The 21875-nt window shown below is 41.7% G+C and overlaps 1 long non-coding RNA gene across 1 annotated transcript in view; it reads left to right on the top strand.

The window, feature by feature from the left end:
* The window catches only part of LOC146788611 (uncharacterized), a 104021-nt gene extending 83515 nt beyond the window's left edge, over positions 1 to 20506 (top strand). Inside the window, exons 2-3 of the long non-coding RNA XR_014970877.1 lie at positions 19446 to 19749; positions 20056 to 20506. This is a non-coding gene — a long non-coding RNA (uncharacterized LOC146788611). The remainder of the gene's footprint in view (positions 1 to 19445; positions 19750 to 20055) is intronic.
* Positions 20507 to 21875: the final 1369 nt, after the last annotated feature.

Here is a 21875-nt window from a genome sequence, read left to right as displayed (position 1 = left end):
CCTAAAAATGATGCACTGGTTTGTACAATTTATAAAACACTGCATAGAACTCAGCACCCTTGCTAGCTCTGCAGTGATTAAAACGTTTAATCACTGCAAAGTATGTAAGGACAATGAGTGATGTGCAGTGGTTTCTAAACTTTAGAAACCACTGCATACACCACTCGGCACCCTTGCACACTCTAAAGTGAATAAAGGTTTTAATCACTATCACTGCAGAGTATATAAGTGCTGAGTGATATGCAGTTATTTCTCAAGTTTATATTGCTTTGCCATCTGTAAATATCTACAATTTTGTAACTTTATAAATGTATGTTGCCAGCTTCTGTGCACTTATTTGCCAACACCTGTACACTGCTGCAGACCTGGGTTGTATGTAGTGTCAAGCCAATGGTAATCGTATGTGTTAAAGACAAACAGCTTTTAAGGCAGGTATTTTCTTACAAGGAAATTAGCAGTTTGCTGACCTAGTCAAGAGATTTCATGTTGGTGATTGACCCAAATAAATCGTAGGGTACTACAATAATCCCATTTAGACTTTCTTTGGAGAAAAATGATGTTGCTTTGCCAACTGTAATTTTGTATATATTTGTACTTTTATGAGTATGCGGACGGATGTTTGTACTACATTTATGCTCAGTACAGTAGACTTGAGGTGACATGCCAATGATAAAGGCTATAGGCTCGAGTGTTTATTATGATAAACTCAGCAGTCTTGGCATATTGATTGTGAAAGTTGATAGGTATTTATGGGTAGATTTGTATTACTTTAAAGTCTACATGGAATCTCACAGATTACCTCCGTAGGCAAGGGGTTTGGTGTGGCTACTTCCTCTGACAAACCATGGGATTGAAAATGTGCACTCTGAGACTTTTTGTGTATTTTTTTTTTTATTTATTTATGTCATTTATAAAGCGCATGAATCACCCCGGGTGGGGTATCTCCGCGCTGTGGACGAGAAGGGAGAAAGCTGACTGGGTTTAGAAGAGAGTTGTTTTCAGTTTTTTCTATAAGACAAGTAGTTATTGCAGAGCCGGATATCCAGGGGTAGCTGATTCCAAAGTTGGGGGGCAAGGTAGGAGAATGATTTGCCTCCCAATCTGGTTTGTTTAATCCTTGGCATGGTAAGGAGACCTTTTCCTTGGGAACGTAAGGTACGTGATGGGGAGTATCTATCAAGTTTGTCTGCCAAATATGTCGGTCCCATATGGTTAAGGCCTTTGAATACCAGACAGCAGATTTTGAACTGGATCCTCTTACGTATTGGTAACCAGTGTAGTTTACGAAGTAGAGGAAGTGAGGGTGTACGGTGGGGAGCACTAGTTATTAGACGAGCTGCCGTGTTCTGAACTACCTGTAGGCTGTTCAGTGAGGACTCCTTTGCGGCAATAAGTAGGGCGTTGCTGAAGTCCAAACGGCTGAGTACTAGGGCATGTACCAAAGTTTTCAGAGTGGAGGAGGGGAGAAAATGGAATACTCTCCGGAGTAGGCCAAGGGCATGGAAGCATGCACGTTTGGTTGAATTGATGTGCTCCTCTAAATTGAGTTTGTTGTCAATTAAGACTCCAAGGTTTTTGACCACTGGTTTAGGGGAAGGGGGGGGCCTAGTTCTTCGGGCCACCAACTCGGTGTCCAGCTAGAAATTGCATCCTTGAACAACATTATTTCAGTTCTTCCTGCATTGAGCTGTAGGAAATTGTTGCTCATCCATGATGTTATAGTTTGCATGCCTTCATAGAAGATATTTTTGGTATTAGGAGAATCTTTATCAAACAAAAGGAGAAGCTGAGTGTCGTCAGCGTAAGAAAGTGGAGTGAATCCAATGTTTCTCAGGAGAGTAGCTAGGGGGGCTACATACACATTAAAGAGAGATGGACTGAGGCAGGAGCCTTGAGGAACTCCCTTTGTGACTGAGGTGGTCTTAGCACTGAAAGGTCCCAAGTTGACTGTTTGGGTTCTTCCTTTGAGGAAGTTCCTTAGCCAATCCAGAGCCGCGTCCTGTATTCCTATGATTTGTAATCTTTCTAATAAAATCTGGTGTGAAATGGTATCGAATGCAGCGGACAGGTCGAGCAGTATGAGAATTACTGCTCGACCCGTGTCCGTTTGCATTCGAATGTCATCAATGACATTGACTAAGGCTGATTCTGTGCTGTGTCGAGGCCGAAATCCCGATTGTGTTTGGTCAAGACAGCCGGAAGATTCAATGAATGTGGACAAGTGAGTATTTATATGTTTTTCTAGCAGTTTACTATGTAAGGGGAGTAATGAAATTGGGAGATAATTGGATATCACATTCGGGCCAAGTTTAGTGTTCTTTCTTGTAGGCATGATCTGTGCTGCCTTCCAGTCATCAGGTAGCTTGCCTTCTACGATGGATTTGTTGAGGATATGACAGAGGGGAGAAGCCAGTTCTCCTGCTAAACTTTTTGAGATTTTGGCTGGAATGAGATCCTTGGGGGAGCCTGACTTGGCAGATTTAAGGAGCGATTCAGTTTCTTGGGTTGTGAGCAGAGGCAATTTTTGGAGGATAAGTGTGGGGGGAGGGGGGGAGATTAATGTGCTGTGGTGATTGTGGTGTATGGTATTGGTAGTTATTTTGGCTATATATATCATTTATTTTCTGTGAGAAGTGATTGGCAATGTTACAGGCTTTGGGATTGATGAGGGAGTTGAGTACTTGAAAAAGGACTTTGGGAGTGTTGTCTGTGGTCTTTAAAAGGTTAGCTATATGGTTTTTCCGAGCGGATTTTAAGTTTTTATGATAGGAGTCCAAAGCTCATTTGTATTTGTCTTTATCCAAAAGGTGTTGGGTTTTGCGCCATAGGCGTTCTAATTTTTTACAGTGGCTTTCTTCTACACGGAGGTCATCGGTGTACCAAGGGGCTTGAGTGCGTTTGGTGGTAGCCGAGGAGTGTTTAGGAGGGATTATGGTATCTATAGTAGATTTCATTGAGTTTTGGAAGGTGGTTATACATGTATCCAATGAATCCGAGGCAGAATAATAGGGGGGGATGAATGTGTCACGGAATAGTGTGGGGGTTAATTTGTGCCATTGTCTGTATTCTCGTGAGGGTAGATTATTTGCGGTCACTTGTGCTGCAGGACCCAACAAATTGAATTCTATTGAGGAATGGTCAGACCAGGTCAATGGATTAGTTGAAAGGTATTCGATGTTTGGGGTATTAGAGAGGACTAAGTCTAGAGTGTGGCCTCCACTATGTGTAGGGGCAGTATTAATTTTGGTGAGTCCTAACGTTGATAATTCAGTCAAAAGAGTGGCCGCGTCTGAATTATCGGGGATCTCACTACGAACGTTGAAGTCACCCAGAAGAAGAAATCTGCTGGAGGAAATTACATGAGAGGCGATTGTATTGAGGAGATGGTGAATAGAGTCAGAAATGGGTCCTGGAGGACGATATACTAGTGCTCCTTTCCAGCTTAGCTGAGAATGGATGTCCAATCGAAAAGTTAGGATTTCGATTTTATTACTGGTATATTGATCAAGCATGGTTGCTTTTATCGGATCTTTATATATGATGGCTATGTCACCTCCTGTTTTGCGTGGTCTGTCAACTTTGAGCAGATGGTATCCGTCCGGTATTGCGATGGCGATAGCAGGGCTGGAGGAGGGTTTTAGCCATGTTTCAGGGATAAATCCTATATCAGGGAGGGTAGAGGAGATAAGGTCCCAGATGTTGGTTGCGTGTTTGGGCAATGAGCGAACATTTGCTAGAAAGCAGTTCCAGCTGGTCCTACTGTTCGTTATTGGCAGGTCGGTAGTAGAAGGAGCAGGAATGCTCTGGAAACCGCAAAGTAGGCATGTAGTAGGGCCTTCGATGGCAGCGGGGAATTTTTGAATACACAATTGGGTTGGTGAATGATGAGCGTGGGGGGGTGTGTTATCTTTAAACTGGAGTATGTAATGCGCTTGGTAAGGTGAGTACTCAATTGGGCATTGAATGAGGCAGGGTTTATGGCTCCCGGCGACGGTCTGGCACGGACGGACGCAGACGGGCTTGCCTTTGGCGCGCCTTTGGCGCGTCACCGGCACGCCCGCTGCGCGCGTCCGCTGCACGTTCGCCCAGACATTGATTTTAACCCCAATGCCCCGGAAATGGTGGGGGGAGGGGGAGGAGTCAAGCCCAAGGTCCACCCTCCGTGTGATCGGCACTTGCCGCGATGGACCGGGGTGCAGGGCAGCTCCTATGTACCGCAGGTCAGTGTAACCAAAAGTTCAGTTTCCACTTTAAAACGATATAAAAACAATTAAGACATGTGCAAAAAGCAATTTTTTTAGCAATACTGATAACGCGATCCGCACCGCTAGCAGCAATCAGCTACGTCCGCTGCGCGTTCGCCCGGACATTGATTTTAACCCCAATGCCCCGGAAGTGGTGGGGGGAGGGGGAGGAGTCAAGCCCAAGGTCCACCCTCCGTGCGATCGGCACTTGCCGCGACGGACCGGGGTGCAGGGCAGTTCCTATGTACAGCAGGTCAGTGTAACCAAAAGTTCAGTTTCCACTTTAAAACGATATAAAAACAATTAAGACATGTGCAAAAAGCAATTTTTTTAGCAATACTGATAACGCGATCCGCACCGCTAGCAGCAATCAGCTACGTCCCTATTAGGCGATTAGGAGACTAGGAGACTCGTGATGGAACTCTTTTGTCAATGGTGTATCATTGTTTTACCATTCCAAGGTGGGCAAAACGTTGGTTCTATATGTAGGGACCATACCAGCACTTTGAAACAATGCTATGTTATCTTCAAGGAAGACTGCTGCTGCTATGATTATTTTCATTATTGCAAACATATGTCCACTGTGTTTAGACAGCAGCAAGTTTTCTTTTTACTACTTGGATTGTTTCACCTTATTAGGCGCATCCTGTTGAGTTTGTGTGTGAGTTATTACATTTTGACAGAGGGTGAATGCAAGAACGAGTTCGTGAATTGCTGAATGGATGTATGGGTGCAAGATGAAATGCAGAGCACATATCTGAAGACCTATTGGCACTGCCAATGCTTGCTACTCTTAGTCAGAGTTAACCTTGCTGAAGATGGAGTATGTGGCGCTGCCATAATAAAAATGTTCTTCACCTTAGTCTGCCAGTGCTGAAGGCGTACGCTTTGTTCCATCCTTGACGATGACTGAACAAAAATAAGACTTTGAGATATTCTCCCATCACTGAATGATTTACTGTTCAGTCTTCGCGAGAGGACGCACCCGGGGTTTACTCGGCTTGGCAGAGGAGTAAGGCCTGTCTCCTGACAGACATATACTCCTGTTGCCAGCAGTCCTAGGCAGGGGCTGTGGTAGGAGGTCATCCTGTCTAGATAAAGCCTTAAGGAAGAAAATTTGCCTAGAAGTGAAGTGGAGCCACAGGTGGAGCCGCGAACAGCGAAGCAAAACCAAAGTAGGCAAGCAGCCCAAAAGCACGATTGAAGCGGGGCTACGGACTGCGGGAATGAGCAGTTGGGCTAACAAGTCTGCTCAGAAACCAGGGAAACTCCGACAGAGGAAAAATAAAAAAAATCAGGAGCAGTAGCAGCCAAAGCAGAGCAGCTACACATCCCATACCGAAGTTTAGTACTACATTTAGTGGTTAACCTGTCTTTTTATAGCATTCGAAGACAATTTTATGCCAATTTTAGTATTCTGTAGTATTCTTATTGGGAAGGCTAGTGCATGAAGACTACTGATATGTAAGTGATACTTCTTGAACACTAACAGAATACTAAGCAAATACTTATTTGCTAATCATATAGTCTTCATTTATAATGGAGAACATTTAGTGAATACAAACAATTTGAATACTACTGGACCACTATTAATATTCTACTCAAGCGGCATTCTTGAATCGTAGCAGATTGTGAACCTTAGTTATTAAATATTAAAAAGATATATGTCCAAAGCATTTTGTGTCCAAACTGTTAAAGATAAACCGAATGGTATGGCTAGGTTAATAATATATCACAATATTAACAAATAAACAGGTGCACTTGCAGATACTTCCCAGTTACACATGCATAGGTGGGAGGATCTTACAACTGCCTCCATTAATTTATTAGTATGAATTAATGGTCAAAGTATCCCAGCACTTATGACCATTTGTTCATATGACTATTTGGTTTATTTTCAACAGTCCAAAGATTACAATAAAGTAAAAGTACATGGGTTTTTATCAGTAACACAATGAACAATCTCCACATATGACAGAGACGCATAGAAGCCCATTTGTCAATGAAAACCATTTAAACTAAATGGTTAGCAGAAATTTTATTTTCTTAAGTATATAAATTGATAATAGCACACAACAGTGTGAATTTCCTATGGATAGAGGTGGTAAAATCTAGCTTTTACAGAACATTTAAAATGTATTTAAAATGTACTTAAAATGTACTTAAAATGTACTTAGAAAAACATTTTGTAAAAGTAAACACATAGCCTTACGGGTGCCCTGGTAATTACTTGTTTACATTGGGAGAGAGGGATGTAGTTAAAAGTGATGTGTATAAAACATTTCCTAGTAATTACAGGGTGGAGTACGTTAACCCCCAGATCAGTTTTCAAACCTGCTGAAATGTATGGTATAGACCATTTAAACATCTGGGCATGTAGATGTTGGTAGGGTTTCACAAGGTCAATCTTAGAATCAAGTACATAACTTTCCATTAAACAATTGAGAAAATCCAGGTGACCACATACTGTGTTACATAACAGACAATGTAGTTCAATCCACTAAGAGCTGAAAGTGGCTCCTATATCATGTTGTGGTACTGCTGATACAACGGCATCCACTAATCTCTCTCATAGTGATTTGGGAATTCGCATACAAATGACAATATTGTGGTGCAAACAAAGTCGCAACTTCCTACTATTTCCGAAATATACACTGCTATTATCTGGTTCCAACTTGGATTAACTTGATGGACATTGCAGTCACTGGAATATGTGTTTATACGAGGCATCGGATTTAATAGTGCCAAGTTGTGAGTTTTTCTATTTATGTCTGTAACCTGGATACATTTCAACACTTTTCCAAACTGCATTTCTGAATTATCTAAGTATTTTATTGTACTTTGCTCCCGTCTGACTGTTTAGTTTGCTGCATACATGTAGCAATAACCCTTCCTTAAACTAATTTTATCATATGATGCTACTTTCCTTTCGAAGTATATAGATACTCTTTTTTGCGCTGACAGGGACTCATCATTTGTTAAATCTTTTATAGTCACTTTCCCCATTTGAAAGCACCCATCTACTATCTCCATTCTCTCCACACGTATCGATGGATCCATAAGTCTATTGACTGCATTTTCTATCTCGCTATCAATATTACAGGTTGCTTTTAGTAATGGTATCATCTGAATTAATGTCACAGTATTTAGGATTTGACTTTCTACATTTTGTGTTCCAGAGATGTGGGACACTATGTAGCCATTTAGGTCTTCAAAATGAAAACAGTTATTTGGTCTCCAAAAAATTTGACAAAGGTGAGCAAGCAAGTCTCTGCTCGGTCGATTTCTGAAAATGTTAGACTTTCTTTATCCAGTAAATATATTCCTTATGAGAAGAGGCAAAAATGTATAAATAACTGATTGGGTAATACATCAGCTAGTACTGGAATTCCCCAGAAGAGCAAGAAGTTTCTGTATTCGGAGGATTTCCATAAATGGACATCTTCAAGGCTACGAGGAGGTCTTGATATGTTAAGTCGAGGCTTGATCGCCTGTAATCTCTTGCTAACAAGGTCTCTGTAAGAGTGTGTTGAAAAGCATGACTTCTCATATTGCTTCCCGAAACATAATGTGAGCATTAGTTTCATTACACCAGCGCAGACCCCATGCATATAATCTAAACAAAATCCCTTAATACATGGGAAAAGGGAAAGGAACAGAAACCGGAAAGGGCCTTTCACACCATGAACTGAATATTCATGTTCACCCTTTTGTATTTTAGCTAATGTTTCATTTATATAATTCTTCAGATTTTCTGTTGTTTGTGGTGGTCCTTTAGGATCATCATCATTGTAAGGAAAAACATGACAATGCCCCATTCCCGATCTTGAAGTCATGCCTGGCTGTAAACAGGACCAACAGCAAAACTTCCCATTGAACTGCTTACTGTTGGTAACCAAACAACGAGCTGGTAGATGACAAGTACATGAAAGTAGTGCAGCACGACATACAAAAACAGAGCCGGTATGATCTGTAAACATAACTCCATTTTCCAACTGACTCAAATCCTCAGTTAAAGGATGTAGGTATTGTGAGAAGGTGGCCTGATATATGCTGCCCACTAGTTCTAGTGGGCACCTTGTATCAGTCCAAACAACCCCTTATGGTGATTTGGTTAAAGACAACCTTTATTGAAAGCTATCCTAGTGGTAGCTACGGAGAGCAGCCTTCAGGCTAAGTCTTGAAGGAATGTAAAGCAGCTTGTTTTACCAGTCTATAATCTCTTGAATGATCAAATGAAAGGACAACCACACCAGGTATATATTCAAAATATATGTATTTAGGTTAAAACACACCCCTCTAGTCTGTTTATGAGACTGGAGTTCGAAGTACTTAATTTACAAGTTAGCAATCAACAGTAATAGCACAAATACACGTTTGAGCCCTAGGGGCGTACCAAACCATATACCAAAAAAGTGGTATAAGAACCACGAGTGGAATAGACACAAGGCCTAGAGCCTGTAGAATCACTGGGACCCCAAGGAACCACCCAAGGTGGTGACACAGGGGACCCATGGGGACTGTATGCAGTGTGTAAACACAACCGCGGGTTCCCGTTAGCTTCTTTGGGCAATGTCGCGGTTGGAAATTTGAAGATTAGGGACACTTACAATCGAGTCAATAACCAAACCCTTTTGGACTTATGAAGTTCTAGGGCTAGCACCATGGGAGCACCGGAGTACTCGAGTTACCTCACCAAGGGAAGCCCGGTGCATAGGTGTCTTTTGGTGTCGGGTTGCGTCGTCGATTGCAATGGAAGCCTGCAAAGAACTGCTGCTGCAGTGAAGAGGAGAAGTGTCCGAAGAGATCCAAGCCTGGATCTAGGATGGAAGGAACCTGAAAGCAGAGGGGACAGAGTCTGGGTCACTAGCCAGTGACCGAGGCCAGGATGGACCAATGTCCACAGATGTCGGGTGCTTCAGGTGAGTTGATGGGTGTCTTGACTCTTCAGCCACGAGGTCCAGGAGGTGTCGACAAAGTCCACGAGCCAGATTGGAGCTGTCCCACGTAGTCTGTCGAGTGCTGCCATGTCGGTGACCAGATTGGACCCAACAATCCTTGGCAACGGCAAGTCACAGGAATTCAGAGAAAGGACTGCGGTGCAGACCAGCAAGGTCTGAGGGACTCACCCAGCGTGGGTAAGTCAGGGCACATCTGGAGCAACCAGGAAAGCCCAAGTAGAAGAGGAGTTGCCTTCATGGGGACCCGCTAGCCAACAGGCTAGTGATCGCGAAGGAGCCTGGAGCGGTCGCACTTGAAACGGGTCACTCGTGGAGTGGAGGCCATCAATCTTCAGTGCAGGAGGTGCTCAAGGCTGGGGCTACTCGGAGCCCAAAGCACAACTTCGAGGAGGACCAGGAAGATAGCATTGCTGCAAAAGTTCACGGTGTCCAGGGGTCACGTTTCCACGTCACCCACGATAGCCATGGACCTCAGCTTTGCTGTTGACTCAGGGTTGCCTCGGAGAAGTCTGGAAATCCACCTCTTGTGATGCAGAGACTTTGGTGTCCAGCGGGAGCTTCAGAATTGCAGACTGGTCAGTTGCTTCTTTGGTGCCTGCCAAGCAGGGGAGTCACTCCTTGACCCCAAGGGAGATTTCTTCAGTCTTCTAGTCAGGATAGAAAGTCGAAGGTCCAGGATATATGTTGCAGAGTTTCGTCCAGGGTAATCTAAAGTATTAAGGACTGGGTTCCCATACTTATACTAAGGTTGGGGGTTGGACATACTCTAGGGACCCACCTATGGGAGGGTTTGGAAAGAGGGGTGGTTACACCCATTTCCTTTTTCCAGTTTCGTGCCAGAGCAGGGGCAGGTAGCCCCTGCAACCGGTTTGAACTGGACTATGCACAGGGATACCAAGTGTGCCCCAGTGCAGGACTTTAAAACACCGGAGAGTGCTCCCGCCCAGCCCCAATACAAATCTGCCTGTCTGGGGAGGTGGTTACACATCCCTTTGACAGGAAACCTATTGTCCAGGCCTCCCCTGCCGGAGTTTCGGTCAGCAGCAGAAGGCCATCCATTTTGTGATAGCAGAGCTCAGGAAAGTCCTACCGGGTTAGACCAGTGTGAACATGTCTCTCCCTCTAGAAGGGTGGAATGCTACCCCCGCCGCCAGAACTGGCGGGGGGGGGGGTAGTATTCTTAAGCGTTTGACACCAAACACAACATGTTTTGATGCAGCCATTCCAAAGTTAGTATTTACCGCGAGGTTAAAATGCACTAAAGAGTATATGGTATGACTGTATCACAGAACAGCCAAAGGAAGTATTTCCGAAAGCTGCAGAGGGGCTCAGCTCATGCTTGGGAACCCTGTCACACAAAACCAAGCACTCTGCCTTCAGGATTGTCAAGGCCTGCCATAGGAGTGGCTTATAGGTTTATATGTGTATATATAGGTGGATATAGGTAGCCTATACCACAGTAAGGGGTGCAAGCACACCCTTACCCAGGCTGCAGTAGTGTTATATCCAATTCCATCATAAACATCACCTATTACAGAGTTTCCATTCTGTTTGTAGTGTTCATATCGGTGTGTTCTCACTTCCTCCGTAAAATCTCTCCTCTGAAACATAGTATTTAGCTTTTCAATTATGGAATGTTGGACAAACAATGCAACAGCACCAGGCTCTGTAAGATCCTTTAGACAATGGGTGTTAGTGCAGATCTTTGCATTATCGCTGATGCTTTCATAGCAAGAGGAACAGTAGTTTCTTATCTTAGGAATAGTGATATTTTTTTTATAAACATCTTAAGTTTGAATAACGAGTTAATTATTTTATTAGGCACTGGTAAAATGCAGCAAATTAAGTCCAGTAGTGCCCCTAATGCCTCATCAGAAATTCTAAATCTAACCGCAAAGCAAATGATAAGCAGTAGGACAGCTTGCACAGTGTGTCGTGAACCTTTAAATAAAAAAATGTTTTCTTGTATTTCATGCTTTTCAGAAATATTCATTTCGCCCTCATTTACAATAGTTATATTGTTTACCACAGTCTCAGAAAAGTCTTGTGCTTCAAAACCGATTTCATTGTCTTCTGGATCAAAATTATTTTCTCTTTCATCTGCATATTCATTCTGATGCCCAGATGTGTGTAATTCCTCATAAGCCTCTTTATCAAAATCATATGTTGGAGTACTTAAATTATATTCCATAGTAAAGGATGAGACTACTTCAGTTTCTAACTCTTTAGGATCTGTGCATAAAAAAACAGAAAACATGCATTGAAGCCTATTTATTAGAAATCAGTTTATTAAGTTTCCCTAAATAAAGTATTGTGCAGTACAGAAATTCCATTCACTTATTAACACACCATCCACGGGGATGTCAGTTAACACAGAATAAAGTTGTCTGATGAGGTAACAGGGTGGGATATGATAATATAGTTCTACCTTGATCTTTCCTTTAGATTTGTAATCATTTCACCCCTCACACTTGACGTGAAGGGCAATGCCTCTTTGTTGAAAAAGCATTGATTGCAAAGCGGGAGCTGTTATGGTGCAAATCATTTGTCTCAAAGTCACTTTCTTTAACATCGTACCCTGAGGAGAAAGGTTTTCGTAGATGCCTATGTGTACAAGCTTTCTGTAGTAGCATAATTTGTAAAGGAGCAGAGAGAGAGCATGGCAGGTCAATGTATTCTCATTGAGAGCAATTACACTAGAACACGCACAATTAAAAATAAACTATTTCACATGTTTGTGATATGACAATGTCATTAAAAATGTTTTTACCTGTCTTTTCTGATTGACTACATTCATCCTGTACACCTGGTTTATCACCAATTGCATTGGAACGTATGATATTTTTATCTAGGATACCTAAAATTGGTGTTATCATTTTTGTTGTTTCCATTGATTCCTATAAAATAAAGAAACACGTTTATAAAAGTATGTCTCCCAAACTGTGCTGGAGATCAAAATTAACAAGTCTAACAAGATCAGGACTAATAGATATATTTATCCTATTTTTTGTACATTTAGATTATCCTTGAAAGTGCTTAAATATAATATAGGCTGTTGCTGGGTGTTATACTGCTTGTTAATGGCCCTGAACCAGAGTTCTATAATAAGGGAGAGGGCTCTTAACACACAGTACAAATCGTAGAAAAAGGTTTATAGGCTTTTAGAACTCTCAGGATAATTGTCTTATTTAAAAAGAGACAAACATAAAATGATGGCCCTGCTGCTGAGATTTTTATATGTATTGCATAATACGCCCTTCCAAGTTCAAGAATCATAATTCAACTCAATAAACAGGGAGGTGCATTCCCTGCTGTGGGACGGCGGCCCACCGTGGATTGGACTCAGGAAGCTGACCCGTGGTTGGTATGATGGAGGGATCGCATTGCCACACGTCCAGATGTATTATAGGGCAGCACAATTTGCAACCGTTAAACAATGGGTTGATCAACCGTTAACATTACCAGATGGAGAGGCCGGTGCTGCAGCTAAGAGGGTATCTCCACTAGAGGGTCCCACAACGGTGACGGTCCGGCAATGGCATGTGGCTCTCTCTAAACTAGGGTGGAAAAACAAGCTCACCAAAGCCACACCACTTTGGGATTCACAGCAATTGGGGGCCTCAGGCATCAGAAAAGACTTCACTCAGTGGGACCTAATCGGGATTTCCAGGTTGGGAGACCTCCACACGGGTAGAGAGATGATGTCATTTGAACTGCTACAGAACAAATATGAACTGGCCAAAACAGGTTGCCCAAAACAGTGGGGGAAAATTTGGGAATAAATGGAATGTATATGGGGGAGTCCCTGCCTCCGGTGGTTGACACAACCCTTGCCATGAATCAAGCAGAAATTATCTGATCATACCAGGAGATAAGGAGGACAGCGGCCCAGTGAGGCCCTTTGGCAACACTCTGGGGGGGAGGGGTGGTACTGCATAAGCGTGTTTGTAATATTGATGATGTAAAGACGTAATTCTGCGCTGTTACAATAAAAAGATTTATTTAAAAAAAGAGAAACAGAAACAATTCATTGTGGAGCGCCCAACATTCCAATGTTCTAATTTTTCTTGAATGTTTAGAGCTCCCATCCAGGTAGGGTGAAGGGTCAAGCATTTGGAGTTCCTGAGTGCGCCCCATCTGCAGGGGATCACAACTGCTGCAGTCAAGTCCATGTGAGTCTGGTGCACACAAAGAAGCCACACTCAGCAGGCGCTGAGTCTCTCACAGGCCAAAGGGAGCGACTAGCATTCATAACTGGGTATGATATATGTGCTTCAAAAGGTTGGGCTAGAGAACCCTGTTTTTTATAATTCTCTTATCAGTCTCATCTCCTTACTAAGATGTGCCCAGGTCCCTTTATGGTGACCTGGCACTAAATCAAAGAGCACCCTTGGAAGTGTACAGGTGAAGCCTAACTCTTCCCTCTCCAGTTTGCGTCTCACCCAGCTTCCAGGAATGCAACAATACACAAATCTGTCTGTGGGATTACTCCATGTCCTCTACATGTTTCACCAATGCTGGACTGAGTTTACTATTCAAAGGCAATCCTACACCCATTCAAACATACTAAATCACGTACCGATATTAAATGTTTGTGATATGGACCTCGTTTTTCAGAAAGTCTTTTTTTTTGCTCCTGCTTCTGCCATTACTCCTACGATATAAAAAGAATCTTGAGCCGTGAACAATTTTGTGCTAAAATTAAAACCTCAGAAAATTACATTCAGTGAAATCTGCTAATTATTTTCTCAATGCTCTTCACTGCCTTGCCACGGCTCTCTCTTTTATATATGTCACACTCTGTATGTATATGTGTACTTATTTACAGACACCCTCTGCATACTCTGCAAGACCTTCAAATGGATCCACCCTGAATTCAGGAAGACCGTCACACATGCACTCATCACCAGCAGGCTGGACTACAGGGACGCTCTCTATGCTGGAATCAACAAATTTCTACTTCAGAAGACTGTCCAGAACGCTGCAGCCAGATTCGTCCTCAGCATCCCACGACAAGACCACATTACCCAGCACCTCCGCTGGCTCCCCGTCAAAAAGAGAGTGACCTTCAAGCTGCTCACACACGCCTACAAAGCCCTCCACAACACCGGAACCCAATACCTCAACAAGAGAATCTCCTTCTATGCCCCCAGGAGAAACCACCGCTCCCCTAACCTAGCCTTGCCCTAAATACCCCGCATCCTCTGAGCCAGAACGGGTGGCAGGTTCACTCTCCTACGTCGCGGCCAAGACCTGAAACGAACTCCCCCTTAGCATCAGACGAAGCCCCACACTTCAAGCAGGATGATTGAGCCTCAAGACCTGCAGGCTGTTCGGATGACATATAGCAGTGCATGCCGAGTGACCAGGCTCCGTACAGAAAGTATCACATTGAAGGACTGGCACGCCTGAATAGTCTGCATGCGAGTCAATGCCAAACCACACACAGCAGCATGCTTCCATTTCAATTCAAGGACTCGTGGTTCCATTTATGATAGGACTGTTTGCATGATATGGTGCAAGCACACAGAAAGTGCTTAGCCCTTGACCCTTGCTTGTACTGTCTACCAAAGTACAAAATGATGTGTCTCTCACCCATCACATAGGTCTCACCCTTGGGGTAAAATGACAATTATGGCCATTTGCTCTCCTGCCACTAGACGAGAATAGAAACCTTGTTCTTCTCAATGACATTTTAATTGGAAACATTCTGTACAAGCGATTTCTTTTTAAGTGGGTTGTGAATCGGAAATTACTAGGCGTGCTGAATAGAGGTATTTAACTGAACTTTTGTGGAACCTTTTACAGCTGTGCAATATTTGATATGCAATTTGCATCAGGTAGCCGCGGGGTTGACACTCCCCTGATTAAACAAATTGATTCACTTCAGGAAAACTGACTTTAATTAGCAGTGCACATGCCAGTAATTAATCTTCTCTGCCAAAACAAAAATCCACAGCGAAGATAAATTGGGACACCTACCAAGAAGAAAATGATTTATAAAGGAATCCTAGTCTTCTACAGTGAATGTAAGTGTCTTCAATATGTATGTTTCACTGTCCCCCTGTCAGTTAAGTTTGCTTTTGAATATTGCTGAAATGCATATCAATACTAAAAGCTAGGCTCAGTTACTGTTGAACCAGTTATGGCCATAGAATGCTATCTGGTTCGGCCTTTACACAATCTGTACATGGAAACACCAGTCCGCCCCTGATGGTATCCAGTACCTTTCTTTTCGGTGTCAAGTGAGAATGAATTTCACAAATGCAATGTTCCCTTTTCCACTTTGGCTCTACGTTGTTTAAAACAGTCATCTCATCTTATGGTAAATCACCTTTTCCTTTGCTTTGAAGATCTGCTATTAAAGGTACATCAAATGAAGTCATTTCTCCTCCTGTCCCATCACGCAGGCCTCCATGCTGCACTTTCCATCCCTAAAATTTCTATTCCCTTGGCTTATTCCACTTACTCCCAATCTCTCGTAAGCCCATTGATGGGTATTACTGTAGCCAGTTCTGACAACCCTACACCTATGTCAAAATACCTCTTTCTGAGGTGTTACATGCCTGCCCACAGCTCCATAGAAAATGACTACAAATTAAATACATAATGTAATGCAATACTTTACAAATATGTGACCTGATTTACAAATTGGTGGGTGAGTAATCCATCCCAAACATTATGAATTACCCATCCACCTTATTACAAATGCATTAGGATGTGATGCACTTGCAATAAGGTGGAGAGGATCTGTCATGTCACTGAATGAATACTCGTTTGCCAAAGTCTAATTGAGGGTCCATAGTTATTGTTCATTTTACACAGGGTACTATAATCTCACCAGTTTCAGTGACAAGTAAATTTACACAATAATAGGTCATACAAATAAGTACCGTATCGCAAGTCGTTTGCAAATAGGAACATTTCAAAAATGAAATGTTTGTGTTTTTTATGTTACTGACAGTCAATAACAATGTGCAGCTGTGAAAAAGACTATGGATGTGTTTATAAAAAAAACAGTATGACTGTAGCACAGGATTTGGGCAAGGAATTGGTACATATGGGTAATATTGAGACAAAAAAACTCTCTTCAAAGAAAAAAGATCGAGCTGCCAGTCGATTAAAAGAGGTTAAAGAAAATATGCCAGTTCTAGGAAGTCAGAAACCCAAAAATGATTTCAATGCTTTACAAATGGAGAAATCAAAGATGGATAAATGCAAAATGGAAAATTCAAAACTTGCAACCAAAAGGAAAAAGCAGCAATTCGCCAGAAGCATTAAGCAGCAATAGAAGGATGGCATTAAAAAGAAAAAAGTTGTTGGGACATTTTTAAAGAAAAATACAACCAAAAAAAGTTATACAAAATTTGTAGATCCAACAATGCAAAGAATGTGTGAGGAATTTTCTGAATATATAACTTTCAATTGCAACAGAGTGATATTTTACATACTTCTGAGAGTACTATTTTACATACTTCTGTGACAACAAACTACACTGATCCACCACCAAAAAATCCAAACCAGACTAGAAATTATATCTCAGAAAGCATTAACACTGGGCAAACTATTGCCCCATCAACCAGCACTACACCTTCAGGAACACTACACTGTAGCCCTGTAACAACAAATCTGAACCATAGGCAACTAGCATAGTGCAATAGCTGTACTTCTGTTCCACCAGCAGGCCAAACGCCGTTATTCAACCATTTGACCGCTAATGGAAAACCCAAACAACATCAAGTTTTGAGCAACCCAGGCCTACAAAAGTCAACTATGGAAAGACCGGATTACAGTAGACAGTGAGTTGGGAAACACAAAGATACAACTGCTTCTGCGTTAGCGTCTAACAGTCTTTCTTTCATTCAACAAACCGTCCATCAGTCAGGAAGTATACCTGGTTCTGCGAGGGACTCACTCAATATTGATAATCAATGTGCAGAATTAAATCAGACAGACTTACATTGCACCATGTCGTCTCCTACAATACCGTCAAACAACAATTATTTATTGAATGCCTCGGCTGCTATGACATCTGTCTCCCCTTCAGGATATGTGCCAAGAGTCAATGACGAAACAACAAAGATAGTGGATCAGAACCCACGTATCATAGCCAAAAAGATTGGCCCCTAGTTAATTCACATCCACTCCAACCATCACAAAATAATACATCCTATCAATCATCCAGAGAACCAACTTCAATCCTCTGTGCTGGCACAACAAATTAATTCTGAATACAGGCCACAGCAAATGCAAGAATCGCTAATTGCAACCATCAATAAATCTATTAACTTAGCCAATGGTGAAGAAGATCAGATATGGGAGAATCTCGGCAATTGCCAATCTAATGAAGATGATTTTGACAACCATTATGAACTGTCTGACCAGAGTGAGGCAAGACCTAACGTGTACAATAAAAAAGATCACAGAGAAGCCAATAGAACAAATGTGCAAACAAATATACATCGTGCTAATGTGATAGCTGGTAAGTTTGAAGTCTTATTTTGTATAAAAGCAATATACATTTAAATGTACATATATTGGCTTTTTTGCAGCACTTGGGATTGACCTAAAAGATCTCCCAGTGGTGACAAAGGCTATTGGAGGTCTCCGGGATATCCTTTCAGAAACGAATGTAAGTTTGTTCTTTGATAATTGTTCAGTTACTTGTATTGTTTGCTTCCAGTTGCTGTTTTGAATTTAAAATTATATACGCCAAATTTTTAAAGTCAAATGCAGTGAATTTTCCACTTTGTTTTCCCCGCGCACTTATAACATATTACGGCCATTTCATTCCACCACACATTAGTCAACCACATTTTTTATCCTCCTGGATAGCTTTAGCAGATTTATATGCAGAAGCAAACTGTGTGGTATTTTTTTTTTTATATTGGCATGTTCACATCTCCATTGAAGATCAGAATACCATGGAGCAGCAACAGACTAAAAACACTATAGCTGATATTTTTAAACCACTCAGCCCATGGTGTATGATGTCACCTAAAATTCAGTGTAAATTGTTCCTATATTGCCATTCTATCACCCCTGCTATATGTATAAGTTCATATTCACCCATACAAAAAACATGCTATCAGTTTCATAAGATTAATATGTACAAGGTGGTGTTGCATATCTCTCTATCTTTACCTCTCTAAGGGCAAGATGTACGACCATGGCATTTAGCGACTCGCAAGTTGCGCTCAATTCCGAGTCGCAATTTGCGAGTCACAAAATACTATGTACAACAGTGTCAGAGACACTGTTTGTGATTCCCAATGGGTTTGCAAATTGCATGCCTCATCAATATTCATGAGGCACTCGCAATTTACGACACCATTGGGAATGGCTGGACCTCCCAGCTATGGTGGCCTGCTGGGCTCAGCAAACCTCTATGTCTGAGACTGCTTTTAAATGAAGTAGTTTTTTTTTTAAAAATGCAGCCCGTTTTCCTTAAAGGAAAACGGGATGCATTTAAAAAAATGAAACGTTTTTGTTTAAAAAAATTTAATGGGAGGTAGTGTTGAGATTCCTATGGGTGTGGCGCAAGCGATCGGATGATGCTCAAACTGTTATCAACGCATATTGTGGTTGCGAAACATTCTTACATAGGCCTTCGACTCGCTATTAGGAAGGGACGCCCTTGGAACGCCCCTTTCTAATAGCAACTCGCAATTCCTATTTAGCGAGTCGCATAAAAAAATGCGACTCGCTAAATAGGGATTGTTACACGGCCCTATTAGATTTTGCATGCGCACACGGGTCACAAACCAGTTTGCGCATGCAAAATAGGGTCGTACATCTGGCCCTCATTCATTCTCTCTCTCACTCTCTCTCTCTCTCTCTCTCTCTCACTCTCTCTCTCTCTCATTCTCTCTCTCTCATTGTCTCTCTCTCTCTCTCATTCTCTCTCTCTCTCTCTCTCTCTCTCTCATTCTCTCATATTCTCTCATTCGCTCATATTCTCTCATTCTCTCATATTCTCATATTCTCTCATATCCTCATATTCTCTCATTCTCACATATTCTCTCTCATATTCTCTCTCATATTCTCTCTCATGTTCTCTCTCTCTCTCTCTCTCTCTCTCGGAGAGAGAGAGAGAGGGTTTTTTTAAATGTTACCTGGGGTATTAAACAAGAGTTGTTGCACCCTACTGAGAAGACTCATGTTGTTAATGTTAATTTCATATGAAGGCCAATTTCATGTGTTTGTAGCTCTAATATCCATCTCCATTCTTTCAATGCAGGAAGAAACGACCTCCGCTGAAGAGATGGGGAGTGCATTTTTAGAATACAGGCAAGGGCGACTTATACAACTCATTAAGGACCCCAAAAATCCTCTTCGATACAACGATATCTTGGTAGATGCTGGCCAACTTTATAGTTTAATTGCAAGAGCACCAACTTCAAGTGATACTGGAGCATTTGTACTAAATCGAGTCATATATATGGTATTCAACGATCAGGAATTGGCAAACAGCAAAGGAACTGGTCAAAGAAAGCATTCAAAGGATAGAGGCTTGAAAGAAGAGAAAGTTTCTGCTTGCAGAGGTATGTTTGGATGTATTTTATATATTGAACTAGTTTACCTTGGTGTATTTCTTCTTGAAAGTTTTTAAAGGATACTTTCCAATAGCAAACTCCTGTGTGTACTCTACAAGACCACCACCACTGAGGGGGATTGAGGGGAAATCAAAGGTGTTGCTGTAGTATTTTGAGTCAGTGGGGTGCAGGTGGTAAATGGAACTGTTAGGACACTGACTGAAGGATATGCTCATGACAGAAATCAATTGACATGACTGTTCCCACCTATTAATATATATTTTTAATGTATCCACTTTTATATTTATTCTACAGAATGTGTTTGAGTGCTTTGCAAGGAGCACCACTGGAAAGTCCCAAATACTGACCGGCGTATCTTTAACAACAAGTGCACTAATGCAAGATGGAAATTTTCACCACATTAAACTTTATAAGCTTTGATAATATTTGTCCCGTTTCTCTAAATCTATTCTAATAATTTGATAGACAATTACTTCATTCAAATGTGTGATGCAGAGACTTTTACCACTGATGTGCTTATAAACTTTGATTTAGATAGCAATATATCTAAAAGTGCAGATGCCAAGAGATAGACTAGTTATATTTGTCACTTTTTAAAAATCTGCACTGATAATCTGATAGACTATAACTCCATTCAAACATCTGATGTAGACATTTTTACTAATAATGTGGTTTACAATTGTTACATTATAAGTTCAACCAATCTGCACGTTTCTTTTATCAATAAAAAGTCATCTCACAGGTCACCTGCATCTTGTTAAGAACATTTTACAAGATAATGCCATAAAAGCCTTGTACAATATGTTTAGCAAATTGTTTTTCTAAATTGTAACATTAATAGAGTCTGGTGGAAAATCAACACAGGAGGAATTAGAACAGTTATGCTTTTATCTGGCGACTAATTCAATTTTGCACAATTTTTCCTTCTGGGTAATATGAAAACAAACAAATGTTCCATACACATCATAAAACGTTTGCTGAATGTATGACTAATGAGTTTGTAACAGGCCGCTTATAATCAATACATGTAACAAATAAAATTTAGTCTGAAAGGCCCATGAGGCATCATTAAGAGGAGCCCTGTGCAAGCAATCAAATCAATCACATTACTATAAATTAATCGGAGTGAATGTAACTAGTGCTCCATTAACATTCAGTTTAAATTCTGCTAGTCTTACTTGAGTCTTCACAATCATTGCCGTCAGTATTCAGGTATTGCTCACAAAGAATACCATTAGTCTTCAAACAGTGGTCACAATCAATGAGACTAGCCTTCATTTTGCTCTTGAAATAGCACAAGAGCTGCATATAAACCCTAGCAGAATACTACTAAGCTTCAAATACTACTCTTCTAGAATACAACTAGTCTTCTTTTAGCAATCATTTGAAGTGTTCATCATGTAGTTGAAGGGTAGTTGAGCAGAACTAGTATTCCCTAATTTGCATATTTCGGCTTGTCGGCATACTACTTAGTCTTCATGCATACTAAATGAATACTACATTTTAATAGTAAATGAATACCACTGTAAACACTGAAATCACACTAAATGAAGAGCTTCCATTTAGGTGAGGGCAGGAGAAGTAGAGTGGAGTGGGGTAGAAGAGTAATGAGTGCAAGGTGGACGGTTCATCCACCCTAGACCCCATCCTACAAAACAGAGAAATCTGAGACCTAGGCTTGAGTCCTCCTGAGCTCTCCATCAGCTGAACTAGCTGAACTCTCAGCTCCAGTTATAGCTTTGTCATTGTCCTTTGCTGCCTGCCTGCTGCACTTCACTTTGCTAGGCTGTGCTGGGGTGGGACTCAGTCCACAGCGAGCACCACTTTACCAAGGAGGGAGGAGCCTCCGCCACTTGAAAAGCACATGTGTCAGAGCCTGGAAGAAGCTGCGCTGGGCCACAGCCACAAATTCTCAAGCTTGAGAGCACAAGGTACTGATCAACTTTTAAAGAAACTATCTATTTGGAGACTTGGCAGACGGGCCTAGCCCCATTATTTATTCTGTTCTAGTACATTTGGCGAAGGCTGTGTAAACCCCACTTGTCATCTTTCAGGGATGGGGAAAAGAAAAGCAGTGGAGGGTGTGCGTGGCGGGGCAGCAGGGAAGGAAAAAA

The sequence above is a fragment of the Triturus cristatus genome, chromosome 11, assembly GCF_964204655.1.
Source record: "Triturus cristatus chromosome 11, aTriCri1.1, whole genome shotgun sequence".
NCBI lineage: Eukaryota > Metazoa > Chordata > Amphibia > Caudata > Salamandridae > Triturus > Triturus cristatus.
The sequence above is the reverse complement of the archived record's forward strand: the minus strand, read 5'-3'. Positions and strand labels throughout refer to the sequence as shown.